The sequence below is a fragment of the Jatropha curcas genome, unplaced genomic scaffold (assembly GCF_041381405.1).
Source record: "Jatropha curcas cultivar XTBG-Jc1 unplaced genomic scaffold, XTBG_Jcur_1.0 HiC_scaffold_676_pilon, whole genome shotgun sequence".
NCBI classification, from domain to species: domain Eukaryota; kingdom Viridiplantae; phylum Streptophyta; class Magnoliopsida; order Malpighiales; family Euphorbiaceae; genus Jatropha; species Jatropha curcas.
In genome coordinates this window covers 1-14,325 of record NW_028322516.1, presented here as the reverse complement: position 1 = coordinate 14,325, position 14,325 = coordinate 1, and the positions used below count along the sequence as shown (strand labels likewise).

The window sequence follows — 14,325 nt, the reverse complement described above, 5'->3', positions numbered from 1 at the left end:
CTGCAAAGAAATACAATGAATTATTTAATTTAAAGTAATATATTCTATTAATAACAAATATAATTTAAAAATATCTCTTTCTGATTTTTGTTGAATTTTCTTTTTTCTAATTCGAATTTTCAAGAGTAGGAGCTCAATTTTTTCTAGTTCACTATTATAAACATAACTGTCCAAATTTAGAACTTCAAGCTTCAATTTTTATTTTTGCAATACAATTATAAATAGAATAATAAATTAAAAAAAAAGAAGAATTGATCCCACCCACCATGTCACCAACAAGGCATTGATGAGAATCTAAAATTGTCTTAGGTGAAAAGTATCTTTCCTTTGGATGCTTTCGTTCACCAATATTCTGACAGGTTTTAGCTTTCCCTAACAACATATTTGGGTTTTAACATATATAATTAATCTAGGTCCAAGATTGACCTAGAAGCTTCCATTTATGTCAAACCCTAATTTTTTTAATAATATATATATAAATTTTTTAATATAAGGATTAGCCCTTAAACAATTGAATGATACTTTATTAATCTCCAAACTTTACCTTTTAATTTATTGAGAAGACAGCAAGTTGGAGACAGTCCAAAGAATTTTTATATGTTGGTGTGGTGGAAATGGCAAGAGAAGTTGCTTCTAAAGTAGCCACTTGTCATTTTTAGGTTAAATGGATTTAAGAATTTGTTATTATTTTATTTTTAGATGTTTGAACTAATTAAATGGGTTTACTTCTACATGCAATGCATTTTAAAAAGTTGAAATTTGCAGATTTGATTGATGAGCTGCACAAGTTGGCCAGCAAATCATGAAAGAAAGATTTCATACATATATATATATATAACTATAGTTCATATAGAAATGATTTTTTTTTTTTAAGCATTGACATGAGTTTTAATTCTTATATGAAAGATATTAAACTTAAAATTTTATTAGAATAGTCAAATACATTAACAATAACTATACCTTTTATATTATTTAAATATAAAATTTAATAATTAATTATATATAATAGGTTTGTTAAGAATCAACCAAGCATTGATTAAGTAGAATTGAAATAAGTAACTCTTGGTCAAAAGGTCTTTTTATTATGTAATTAATGCCCTAAATTCTCGCTCAGTATTAAGTCTCCACATTCTCGCTCTCGGCATTTATTTCATTATTCCTTACTTAAAATAACCAGAAATACTATAAAGATATTTATTTAGTTTCAAATAATATATTTATTTGAGCACATTATCATTTATCAAATTCTCTCACTCATAAATTTTTCTACTTCTGTCAATATATTTATTGAAAAATGCAATGTACCGAAATGATATGATTAGTTATACAGCAAGACTCGCTCTCCATTTGACTCATCAAAATGATAAAAAATTTTATCGTCGAATTTATTACATCTTTAACAGAGATTAGAAAAAACGACTGATTGAGGCAAGAGAAGGTGTGGGGATATATATATATATATGGGATGTGATAAAGAGAATCTAGAAAGACATAAATAAGCAAAAAGGAGAGGAAAGTGAAGCATATGTGCTAGAGCCACTCAACTATTGCATGCTTTATTTAAGCCAAGGAAAGATACCCATGTGATATTTTATGAATTGAAGGTTGATATTAGTTATCCAACTCTGATTCCAAGTCAAGAAAAAAGCTTTAATATACGAATATCTTCATAAGGACAAGGAAAGATTGCCAGTTTCCATGGATGTCCGATCAATATCTCGGATTTATTCCACCATTATTCATTACGTATATTTGTCCCTATATGTATATATAATCTCTTCAGTAAAATTAGTTGTTTTGATATCTATCAGCTACTCTAGAGTGTTTAGCTGTTCGGCAAAATTAATTGTTTTGGTATCTGTTACTTATTTTAGATCATTTAGCTGTTTGAGTAATTTTTTATAAAATGCTAAAAAGCTAAACATTGCATGTGTTAACTTTTCATAAAATGTTACTTTAACCTCTAAAAATTAGTTCAAATGCTATGTTACCTCAAAATATAACGCTAAAAGCTACTTAAAACGCTGTTACAGATAATAATAAATTGAGTTGAAGTACATCATTTACGTGAGGTTAAACTCTAATTAGCTAATAAAATTGAAAGTTATATTCATTTACTAATTCAAAAAAAAAAAAAAAAAAGATGAAGCTAATGATTGCCATCTATCATTAACTCTACTAAATTTAATTTTCAACAAAAAAAGCAAAACTAATTAACTTTATATATTTTTGGATTAGTATTCTCTCATATACTGAATTTCTATTTAGAAATACAGCAGAAATTTTTATATCAGAACAATTTTTATAAAATAAGAGGGTCATGTACATATTTAAATATATTGAAATTGAAATTAAGATCAGAGAAAGATACTAAATATAAATTAGAAATATCAGTAGAAATAAATTGCATCTCTAAATGAACTTTATTTAAAAGACCAAATTCTGAAATTTGAAATCATTATTATTGAAGTGCTTTATCTAAATACTACCTCAATATTAGCATGAAGACATGCGCGTGTGCATGCACTTATATATACTCTTATTTTTCATATTCTCTAACCAATTAGATCACATCTAATTATTAAACAATAATTAATTGTTATTCGCACATTGAAAAATAGTCTAGTGGTTAAGTATATATATGATTTAATAATAGATTCAAGTTTAAATTCTCTTTTCCATTATTCAATAAAAATTAATTGAAAACTGTTTATCATTTTTTTTCAAGTGAATTATTAATTAACACTTTTGTTTGCACTGAATAATTTTATAAGATTGACTTGATGCATGTGTGGCTTGTACATTGACTGAGGGAGGGGTCAGGAATAGCTCCGCTCCCCTCAGCAAATTTTTTTTTTTTTTTTAAAGTTTACCCTTTAAATTTCTGAAAAATTTTCAATAATTATCCCTTAAACTAATGTACTTTTTAATTTTGTCACTCCTAACTTTTGAAAAAAAAAAAAAATTACCCTCTTTATCTTCAATTTTGGCTCCGTACCGGACATCAAATACTAAGTGAAGACAAGTCATTCTCAAATTTGGGTAACTTGACTGTAAATCAATCCCACTTTTATCATATTCCACGTGTCCGCACTTCATTTGAAGCTTTTAAAAGAAAAGTCACCACTCTCCGCCTACGAAGTAACAACAACTCTTCATTGATCTTTTTGCAAATTTTACTTGGTGTGAGATTCGACATTTCTCAAAAACCATTCTTTGCAGAATGGTTGTAAGTGCTTCGTTTCTTTTCTTTTTCTGTCCACATCATACCGCCTTTCCACTTTTTATATTTTTGGTCTCTTTTACCCCACTTTTGTTAGCTTAAAAGCCCAAGCTCTCATCTCTTTAGATTCCACAACACAAGCACTTACAAAAGAAACTAAAAAATAAAAAGAAAAATACACTAAACTTTTCCTTCTTTCTTGCTTTCTTCCTTTCTTGCTCCTCCATTTTCTTGAATCTAAATACTATGGCTGGAAAAAGAAACCAAATAACCAGCCCTATCGGAAGCCCCTTGTCAGGGAATATCTCTGATAGCTCTTCCAAAGAGCAAGACCGATTTCTCCCTATCGCCAACGTTAGCCGTATCATGAAAAAATCACTTCCTGCAAATGCAAAAATATCCAAAGAAGCTAAAGAAACCGTTCAAGAATGTGTTTCTGAGTTCATAAGCTTCATCACCGGTGAAGCCTCCGATAAGTGTCAAAGAGAAAAAAGAAAGACCATTAATGGCGACGATCTTTTATGGGCTATGACTACACTAGGGTTTGAAAATTATGTGGGTCCGTTAAAGATTTATCTCAACAAATATAGAGAAACTGAAGGAGAGAAAAATTCTATGGCTAGACAAGAAGATCAATCTCCGCTTGCAACTAATGACGAAATTAACAAAGTAAATAGTTCTTTTTCAACTGAGGTTGACTTGCAGACCTTTAATGGCGGATTTTATTCACTTGGGGCGCAAGTAATTACTCCTAAAAGCGGCTATGGATATAACTGAAGGTTTGTTGGGTATGGAGAGAATTTGGTGGTGCAGGTAATTTTCAATATGAATGGCAGCTATTAGAAATATTAATTAATTAATGTATACATATAATATAAATATCCATGTATGAAAAATATTTATGTTTAAGTCCATTTCCTGCCTTTGATCAATTATATATGAGCATATGTGAAAATAGAGAATTTCTATGAAATATTTTTATTTGAGAGATGCGATTTCACTAAATATTTTCCAAGTGTAACGTTATTTCAATTTATGTTGGTGGATTAATAATTTCGCAGCACACACCAGCTTACCTCGCCTTCTTTGTTCTCCACTTTCTCATTTTAGACAAAATAATAATAACAATAATAATATTTCCAATTGCACCAAAATGATATTTGAAAGTGTTTTTTTTTTTTTTTAAGAGTGCCATTATTTTCAGAGAACTAATTGTTTACGCCAAAGCAATAACATTTTATACAATATCATTTAACAAAATTGCCCCTTAATGAATTTATCTCTTTTTTCCTCCTTTTTTTTTTTTTATCACCACAGGAACATTAAATTCAGTTTTTAAAAAGAATAAAAAAGAAAGAAAGAACTAAACAATCTAAATAAATTCAATGCTCTGATCACCATCACTCAACAGCAACACCATTTTTTCTGGTCCAAAGCTCTCTCTTATTTCCTAATAACATAACCTTTCTTTATAAATACCAGGCTCTCATTAAAAAGAGAAAAACAAATTATAAACTTGTTATGTGTTCAGGCCTTGTCTTTTCTTATTCTTTTTATCTTTTCATAAATAAATTTGGATTAATATTTGGGAAACATCTCTCTTCTATAAAACAATTGAAGTCTGCAATTTTTCTATAAATCCATTTTTAACTTGTCAATTGCGTTTTTTATCAGATAAATTCGCTATAGCAAGAACTTTGTGTGAGAACCAAGTATAACAACTGAATTGAAAGCATTCATTTATTTAGATCGTTTAGTTATATCTTTTAATTTTTTTTCTTTTTAAAAAAATGAATTAATGTTCCTGTGGAGATAAAAAAGAAAGAGAGGAGATAAATTCATTAAGGGGCAATTTGGTCAAGTGATATTGTATAAAATGTTATTGCTCTAGCATTAACGATTAGTGCTCTAGAAATAACACCATCCTTTTTTAACGAGTCTCAATTAAAAAGCATTGAATTGTTTTGAGTCCATCCATGGGTCAAACTAACGAATTTTTTTTTTTTTTAAACAGAAGATATTTTTCACTATTCATTAAGAAAAAAAAAAAGATAAAGCTAGAATAATTTTTAAAATTTTTTTGTATTGATTGGTTTGATCCATGGATGAGTGCATACATCAAATTTAGACAAGTATAATATCCTGTTAAAAAAGGGTGTGAGGGCAGGTGCATTGAGCAAGTTTAGGTGTTGATTAAATGAGTTTAGGACGGATATAGATATTAAATTAATTATTCACTGTGGATTTGGATAAAGGCGTGGGCAAAAGAAAAGATAGATTCAAACGAGACTGGGTGTAGGTTTAAAGTTGTGAATACACCCACTACCCACTAAAATCCATATTTTAATTTGAAAATATTTAAATAATAAAAATATTTCAAGTGAATATTGAGTTTGACGGAAGCGGCTCATATTTTCATGGATACTCTATGATTCTTCAATCCTTCCCTACTTCAGTCACAAATTTTGGGTTTGATCTAGAAGAAAACCTAATTCTGATATACATGGGTCATATTCTCAAATGTTTATCCAATTTCCAGATATTCTGAAGAAACATAAGCATCCCATATAAAATCTGGGCTTGCAAGAGAAATACCTTTGTCGTCGTCCTTGTTTGTTTTTAGGTAGATCAAGGCACTTTAACCTTAAAACTTCTTGCATAAGGCCACACTTGTTCACTTTGAGGAGCATCCATAACAATCCTCTGCTAGTAGAAAAGTTGTGACGGATAGTACTAAACTTCTTGCACGTTCCTATGTTGTTGTTATTCAAATTTTATGCAAGCTATGCATGGGATGCTCGTAAACTACTAAAAACCGTTTAAATTGCCCGAACTATATCTAAAATGGTAGGTTTGAAAAAGTTAGCGATTAAGTTTAATTTGGCTTAATTTCATTCAAGGTTTGTTTCTGAAATATAGACACCGTCACACTTTCATCTTCCGAATTCAATTTGTAATGGTAAAATTCTTAACACTAAAGTCACTTTTATCTAATTATTGGTGAAGAGATGCCGGAAGATTGACATGGATGTCCAGCTCAACATTTTTTTATGTTTTAAAATCCACGTAGTCTCAATAAAACCAGAATTTTCTCTTAGAAGCTCTTTCTCTCTCATGTCCCAAAATTACATAAAACTTAAAAAATGGAACTATCTGTTTGGTTTATTAGTTCCACTGAAGGCAATAAATAGAACATCGAATACAACCTAACATTATATATTCATTTCAATGATGCTAAAAGTTATATTGTGTTATTTATTTATCGTACTCATATTTAACGTTACTTGTTAAAAATAATTTCTTGTTTTTTATTAATTACCTATTATTTTTCAATATCATTATTTATTTATAATCACTTTGAAATTTGATAATATAAGTAGTTATTAAGTTTAACCATTTCAGTATATATTAAATCAACTTTAGATAATTAATTAATTTTGATAGATGGAAAGTTAATAATATATTAATAAATATATCTCATATTAAAGTAAGGTTGCAATAAGAAAAATACATGCAAATTCACTTTCCTAACTGAAATAACTAATTTTCTTAATTCTTGTGAATATAAAGTGCTATTAATCGGGACAGAGGAATTTTAAATTGATTACCTTGTTGTAAATCATAATAATAAAATAAAGCTAAATTTGGCCATGAACTTAGGAATAATATTCAATTTGTCCAAAAATCACTTTTCATATAATTTATCTCCTGAACTTACAACCAAAAGGATAAAAAGTCTGATTTTACTGAAAAGAAAATAAATATTTAATTTAAAATCAAATTTAATTAAAAAATAATCAAATATTTAATTGAGATGAAATACAATTAAGAAATAACTAAATAAAAATAATAAATATTTAAACCAAATATTTTAATTCTGCAATTTTTTAAATCAATGATAAAGTCCTATAATTTTTTTATAATTATTATTATATTTTTAAATATTTTTTTGAACTTCTTAAATAATTTTTATTATATAACAATATTAAAAGTTATTTTTTTAAAATTGAATTTTTCACTTTTTTTAGTGCATATGTAGGAGAAAAATTGTAAACAAATAATGTTTAAACAGATTGAATATTGCCCCCGAAGTTGGGGGGCAATTAAACTTTATTCCTTAATAATACTAATACCTCAGTTACATACTATTTGCCACATTTGAAATCACGTTGTTTAAGAAAATCATTAAATTTGTCTAAACTACAATAAATTATTGAGTAAATTGACTATATATCTTTAATTTAATACTAATTTTTTAAAAAAACTATTAAATTGAAATAATAATTATTAGTCATATATAAAAAGTAAATATGGAAAAAAGTATTATTACATCTTTAAACCGCGCTTTTACTACTACGAATCAAGACATTCTCTATTGATATAGAGTCTATTTTTATGACATGTGTTACATATACCTTCTATAGTAGGTCACAATGAATTTGTTTTGTTTTTGTTTTTTTTCCTTTTTTTTTTTTTAAACTGTAAAGATAAATTAAACTATAAAATTATGTTTTCAATTCACCTAAATTAAAGTTTTATGATACTGTATAGACTTCTTATACAATTTAAATTCTTAATAATAAACACTAAAATTATAAAATTTTATATATACAGTAAGTAATATTTTATTTATAAAAATTATATAAATAATTAACATAAGAACAAGGTTTCAAGTTAAATTTACAGTTTTACAATCTAGAAACTTGCGTAATTGGACATTTTAAATTAAATAAAAATTAAAATGAATATTTTCATGGATAAATATATAATATGGATTTTTAAAAAATATATAGATTAATTTATAATAAAAAAACTAAAATTAATTAAAATACAAATTAAAAGTAATAAATTATTATTTATATTCCTTTATTTAGAGTTAAAAATAAATTAAATAAAGATTAAGTAAAAAGAACAATAGTATATAAAATATATGAAATTTTGACTGCAATAATTGTAAAAATCAGTTTAAAGAAGAAAGATCTTCATAAATTTCTTAATAGTAATGACATTTTCTTTTGCTTGATAACTAATATATGTTTTTAAAATCAAATAGATGCGACCTTACTAGGCATATTAAAAATATATGAAATAAAAATTTAATTATATACATTAGAAAAATTAGTTTATTATTAAATAAAATTGGAGAAAAAAATTAATCAAGCATTTGAGTTATGTAATTTTATTGTTCTTAATTAAAAAAACGTATAGAAAAATAATAAAATGTCGTATATATATAATATGTTTTCTTTTAAATAAATTCATTATTAATATTTAATAATGAAATAGTAAATTATTATTTATTAAGATGGTAAACAATTTATTTTGAGTCAATAAATTTAATCATTAGATAATTATTTATTTTATTTTTATAATTATGTTAACAAGAGTATTTTTTATTCCAAATTAAAAAATTACATTAAATAGCTTATTTTGTAAGGCTACTTTATAGGGAATAAGTTATTTAGTAAAGTTTGAATTTAACATTTAAATTTAAGTATTTCAAATTTAAACGGTGAAAAGAAGATTCTGCATTCATATAGACAGTTTGAATTTTTGGCCGTAGTTTTATCCTGAAATCACGCGAAATATTACGGAACAAATTATTTTTTCTCAAATTTAATAAATATTATGTAAATTATTATAATATAAATAAATAAATAGATATTAATAATTACCTACGACCGTTGTCTGTTGGGTGTTGACGCTTTGTTTCCGTTGCAGTCAGGAAACCAACCCACCAGATTGCTCATCAACTCCTCTGTAATCTATCATTTGATTTTCAAAATCAGGTTCTCCCTCCCTTTCCTCTCCTATATTCTATGGCACCCCTTCTCCTTCTGCTTCGCCGCCAATTCAAGAATCCAATACCACTGCCGATTCGATTCCGGAGGATGAGTCTCCTCCGGCAATCTCGAAACCTCTTGAGGACGATAGCCTAAATATGACCCATCGCAAGAAGAAGAAGAAGAAGAAGAAAGCTTATGAAGGCGTTTCTATGATATCCTCATCATCTTCTTCTCCTTCTACACGGAGAAGTACTAGCATGGACTTATAAACGCAGAAACCCTAAGGTGTTGATAGCTCCGGTTAGGCGTGGTGGGCCGCTTCGGGAATAGCGATATGGAGGCCGCTGCTCTCCCTCTCGGAATGTCTTTTGCTGCTATTGTTGCCCAGGTTCGTTGAAAGTTTCAATTTTTGGTATAATATAAGCAAATTATATTGCGCTTTTAAAGTTCTTAGTTGCTTTTTTTTTTTTTTTTCTGGGCAAAGTTTGGATTTTTTTATGTTGCCTGTAACTAGAATTTTGTTGCCATGTTTACATGTTTCTTTTTTATTTGCTTGAGACAAAGATTTTTTGTATTAATTGTTGTGTTTGGTTCAAAATTGATTCTTGCTAATTGTTTAGTCAAAGTTCTGTTTTTGGACGAGGCATTGTTTATGCTTCTTCCTTGTATGTGTATTTATCGATTAAATATTTTGAAATTTGGATGTGGGTGTGGATATATTTTCAACTAAGTTTTAATGCTAACGAGTGTTTTGTCTCATTGTATGTTCTTTATGTGTTCTTGACGTTTATGTGGTAGTTAAAATGGAACTGCAAATTCGAAGAGAGACTACAAAAATTGTAATTAGCTTATAAATATTGTCTAATTAATTTGGCGATTAACTACTGCCACATTTAGTTGGTATCATGGCAACTAATGTGTGGTGAGTGATGATCCTGAAGCTCTTGGAAGTGAAATGCATGAATAAACATTTAGTTATTAAAAATATGTAATAGTTGTGAAGACATAGATATAAATTACCGTGTACTAATATTTGAAGCAATCCCTTAATTCTATGCCTAACATAGAAATTTTGTTGCATATTCTCATTGAAATAATATGTAATTGCATGCTTTTAGTTGAAGTCACATAGAGGCAGGTGCATTAAATTTTTATTTTTCCTGACAAATAAATATTCTTTTACATAATGTTTCATGTTTTTCATGAATGCATCATTTTATTTGACTAAAAAATGAAATATATGCCGACATATGTCTTTCTATTTATACATTTAAATATGAAATCCTGGCTAGGAATAATGCTCAAAAAATTTCCTCTACACAATAATTAGATTTGTAACACTGTGACCATTTTAGCTTCTTAGGAATCCTTCAGAAACCAATTTTATATTTTTATGTTGACTTCTAAAAGTGTATGTATATGTGTTGTGCGTCCTTTGGATTGCCATTTATTCCATTGGTTGATATTGTGCATGGTTGCTTTCTGAATCTAGGTCCTGGAGAGGAAAGATACGGCAGGCATGGAGATTGCTGTTGATCATCTTTCAAAGGTACATATTTTTTAATCCTCTTACCAGATTAAGTTGGATTTCTATATGTTCTCTTTTCAAATGGACTTATGCAATTGTTACCATGGGTTTTTTTATCTATTCATATTTCTTCACTTGGAATATGGGAAAAAATATTTCACTATTGGACAATCCAATGGATTTTCTCTCTTTTTTGTTCTCAGAAAGACATTGATATCAGGTATTGAAATCAATCAGCACGGAAAATTGGATTTCATCTTAAGCAAATTTGAAATATTGTATGTATATTGTGAGAATTGGTCAGTTTCGTATTTTGTTTGAATATGAAAATTGGATTTAATTTTGAGCAAGTTAGAAATAATGAGCATTAACAATAACATTATTTGTATCTGCATTTGCAGATCTGTGCTTTCAGCTGTCAGAGAATCTTTAGCCAATGTAAGCCCTGCTTTAACTGCTGACTTATCCATGGACTCTGGTTTTTCAAGTTAAGCTTCTTCATAAGTTCTTATCAAAATCAAACAGACTTAGAATGCTAATATGATATAAATGGCTATGTTTCTTATTGCCTATGTTTCAACAGGTCTTTGGTGATGAATTTTATTTTTTTGCAATGAGCTTTGAGAAATCATTTGGAAGCACATTGAGGACTCTTCGATTGATTAATGAAGCTTCCATCAATAAGAAAGCATATCACTTAAGCCACGTAAACGTAGAAAACTCTGATTCATACATGAATCTCAACGCTAGAGTTAGTTGTGCAAGTAGCTCTGACATCAAAGATTGTCAATCAGAAACTGAATTGCCCTCCAGTTCAGTTAAGAACCAAACGCAGATAGCTGAAGTAGTAGAAGAAAGCATGCCTTGTTCGAGTCAAGAACTTGCCCCGCATGGGCAATTAAACTGGCAGGTTTCTGTACCAAGCTCACTCGGTCCAGTAATCAATCAACTCAGTAGTATTGAGAAATCTCTCATGGAGCAAACTACTCGTTCTAATGACCTGAAGGCTTTAGAGATTGGTCTTACAATGAGAAAATTGAAGTTGAAGGAGGCCCAGCTGGCTCTTAGTGTTGATTCAAATCATCTTGAGAGAACAAAACTAGCAATGGGCATATCAAGGCAATCCTTTAAAGCTGAAAAGTTCAAGAATCAATTAGAAGACACAAGGCATGCTGATCTGCTTAAGAATTGCATAGACTGTCTTGTTGCTGGTTTGTTCATCATGTCTGCCTGCCTTTTGTATGGTGCCTACGTGTTTTCATACCAAAGGATTACTGACGCTACTGCATCCTGCAGTCCTTCAGTTGAGGTAAGGACCACCAGTATTGTGGTCTAGTGATTTAGATTCTATATGTTCTTTATAAGACTATTTTCTCCGAAATTACAGAGGTTCTATAGAGAAAATGTTATGAGGACATTATAATGTCCCTGGACCTTTAGTGGTAAAGTTGAAGATGGACTACTACTGACTTACTTTATAGTCTTACTACAAATGTGCAATAAATACCGAATTGGATTTCTAGGGAATTTTGGTATTTCTTTTCATCTGGGAAGGCACTGCCACATGCCTCTGACGGGGCGCCTTGAATTTTACCTTGATGTATGATTTTATTAAGTTCTCTCTTTTACAACGACAACAATAACAACCAAGCCCTTGTTCCAAACTAGTTTTCTCTTTTGTTACTTGAAAATAAATTCCATACAGATATAATCTAAATCTACAGCAGGATGGAAATTCTCTTTCTTTTTAATATTGGTATTGGTTTTAACTCCTTATGTAATTAGAGATGTCAAAAAATTGTCATGTCACACCTTTGAATTTTCCTTGCTATATTTGTCTAGCTTTTTTTTTTTTCAGTTATATGAAATGCTTATAAAATTTGTTTCTCTAATCTGATTCAGGAGTCCAAATCTTGGTGGATCCCAAAGCCATTTTCATCTGTCAACTCAGGGCTGCACACTCTCAGGTGTCATGTACAGGTCATGAGCCGAATGCTATTTGGCATCTTAATAATCCTTGTCGTTGCTTATTTGCTGCTTCAACGTTCATCAGCTTCACGTCAAATAATGCCAGTAACTTTCATACTGTTACTGTTAGGCACTGCCTGTGGTTTTGCTGGCAAATTTTGTGTTGATACTTTGGGAGGAAGTGGATTGATGTGGCTGATATATTGGGAAACTATGTGCTTGCTGCACTTCTTCTCAAATGTTTGTACCTCAATATTGTTTTGTGTACTTCATGGGCCTCTCACGGTCTCTCAAGGGATGAAATCCAGCACAATGTGTCCATACTGGTTCCGGCGAATGCTTTTTTATTCCATTGTGCTCTTGTTTCTTCCGTTATGCTGCGGTCTATTGCCTTTTGCTGGTCCTGGTGAATGGAAAAATCATTTCTTGCTGCTTGCGACAGATTATTTATTCGTCACAGATAATTGAGCGAAGATTTTTTAAGCCAAAAAGCTCCATTGTTGCTACAGCTGGGTAAGTTTATCAATATTTTGTATTTAACTTATCCTGTCCAGTGTGGCCATAGATAATTATGCAGGAAGCATGTTTTCTGAGTTCTTTCCATTTACTCAGATTCCAATTTTGGAGTCTTTTTGTTTTGTGTTGTATTGTTAATTATCACATTGAGGTATCAAGTATCATGTAATTTCTCAACCAATGCTTCTGTACAATGTTTTTTAGATGAATGAGAAGGGCCTTGCCAAGTTGCCTTATTATTCTGTATCCCTTGGAAGAACTAGCTCTCTAGTGAGTTGGGGACTTGTTTCAGACAATGATTAACTTTTTAATATTTATATTTGAAGGTGGCACTTGATGGTTTGAGTCAAGTCACTTTGGATTTGGGTCATTTCGAGTTTGAGTCATCTTTTGGGTGGTTTTGGAATGGTTCATCTCAGGTTGCGGTTTGGTTGGGTTATGCATTAGTTTGATCTACAAAATCCTGTGTGTTAAAGTCAAGTTTGCAGGATTTTGATTGGGTAGGATCTCCTACGACAGTAGCTTATTTGAGAATATAGCATGCTTTATTATTCATCCTCGATTTAACATTTCTTCATAATAGATTTAAATTTAAATAAAATGATTTCTAATTGAATTTAAATATTAATTCTTGAATTTTTGATAATATCTCTTCTTTTATTAAATTCTAATATTGAAATATGGTTCTTTTTTATTTGAATTTTGTGAATTCAATTCTATAGAACTGGATATATCTAATTCAAATTTTACTAAAATTAATAAAATTTGTAAATGAAATCCACAAAATTGACCATTAAAATATTTATTGGTAAAATTACTCTTTGCTATAAACTCAAATATTTTTTTTTCTTTTTTGTTTATTTTCTTTGAAAAATTCTAAACTATAATAATGTTTTTTTTTTTAAATCCAACAATGAAGTTAATTTATATTTATATTTTTTTTTCCTTTTTTTTCTTGAAAAATTTCAAACTAGTAATGACTTTTTTTTTTTTTTTAATCCAGTGATAACGTTAGTTATTATTATTATTATTATTATTATTATGAAACTATAAAACTGATCATCAACGATTGCTTTTGAATGCAATTAAAAATGATAGTAACATTCTTAATATTTTTTTTAGTTTCCAAATTAATTACTTTAATCAACAAAATTTTTTATATCAATTAAAAATAATTATTTGATGAATGTTACTGCTTATATAATTAATTAATTAACATTTTAATATTAGTGTACTTATTTATATGAAATTTATTATTTATATTTTAATAAAAATATGATAAGTTATTATATTGTACATAATAA

At 28.8% G+C, this 14,325-nt stretch overlaps 2 pseudogenes across 1 annotated transcript; both read left to right on the top strand.

Annotated features, from left to right (window-relative positions):
* Positions 1-3,342: 3,342 nt before the first annotated feature.
* On the top strand, positions 3,343-4,089 carry LOC149491764 (nuclear transcription factor Y subunit B-1 pseudogene; annotated as a pseudogene).
* Positions 4,090-6,366: 2,277 nt separating this feature from the next.
* Positions 6,367-13,340, top strand: LOC149491763 (protein CPR-5-like; annotated as a pseudogene). The gene is made up of 6 exons (XR_016319286.1): positions 6,367-6,403; positions 9,013-9,397; positions 10,502-10,558; positions 10,939-10,975; positions 11,121-11,846; positions 12,440-13,340. The product of XR_016319286.1 is annotated as a protein CPR-5-like (transcript).
* The last annotated feature ends 985 nt before the right edge of the window (positions 13,341-14,325 follow it).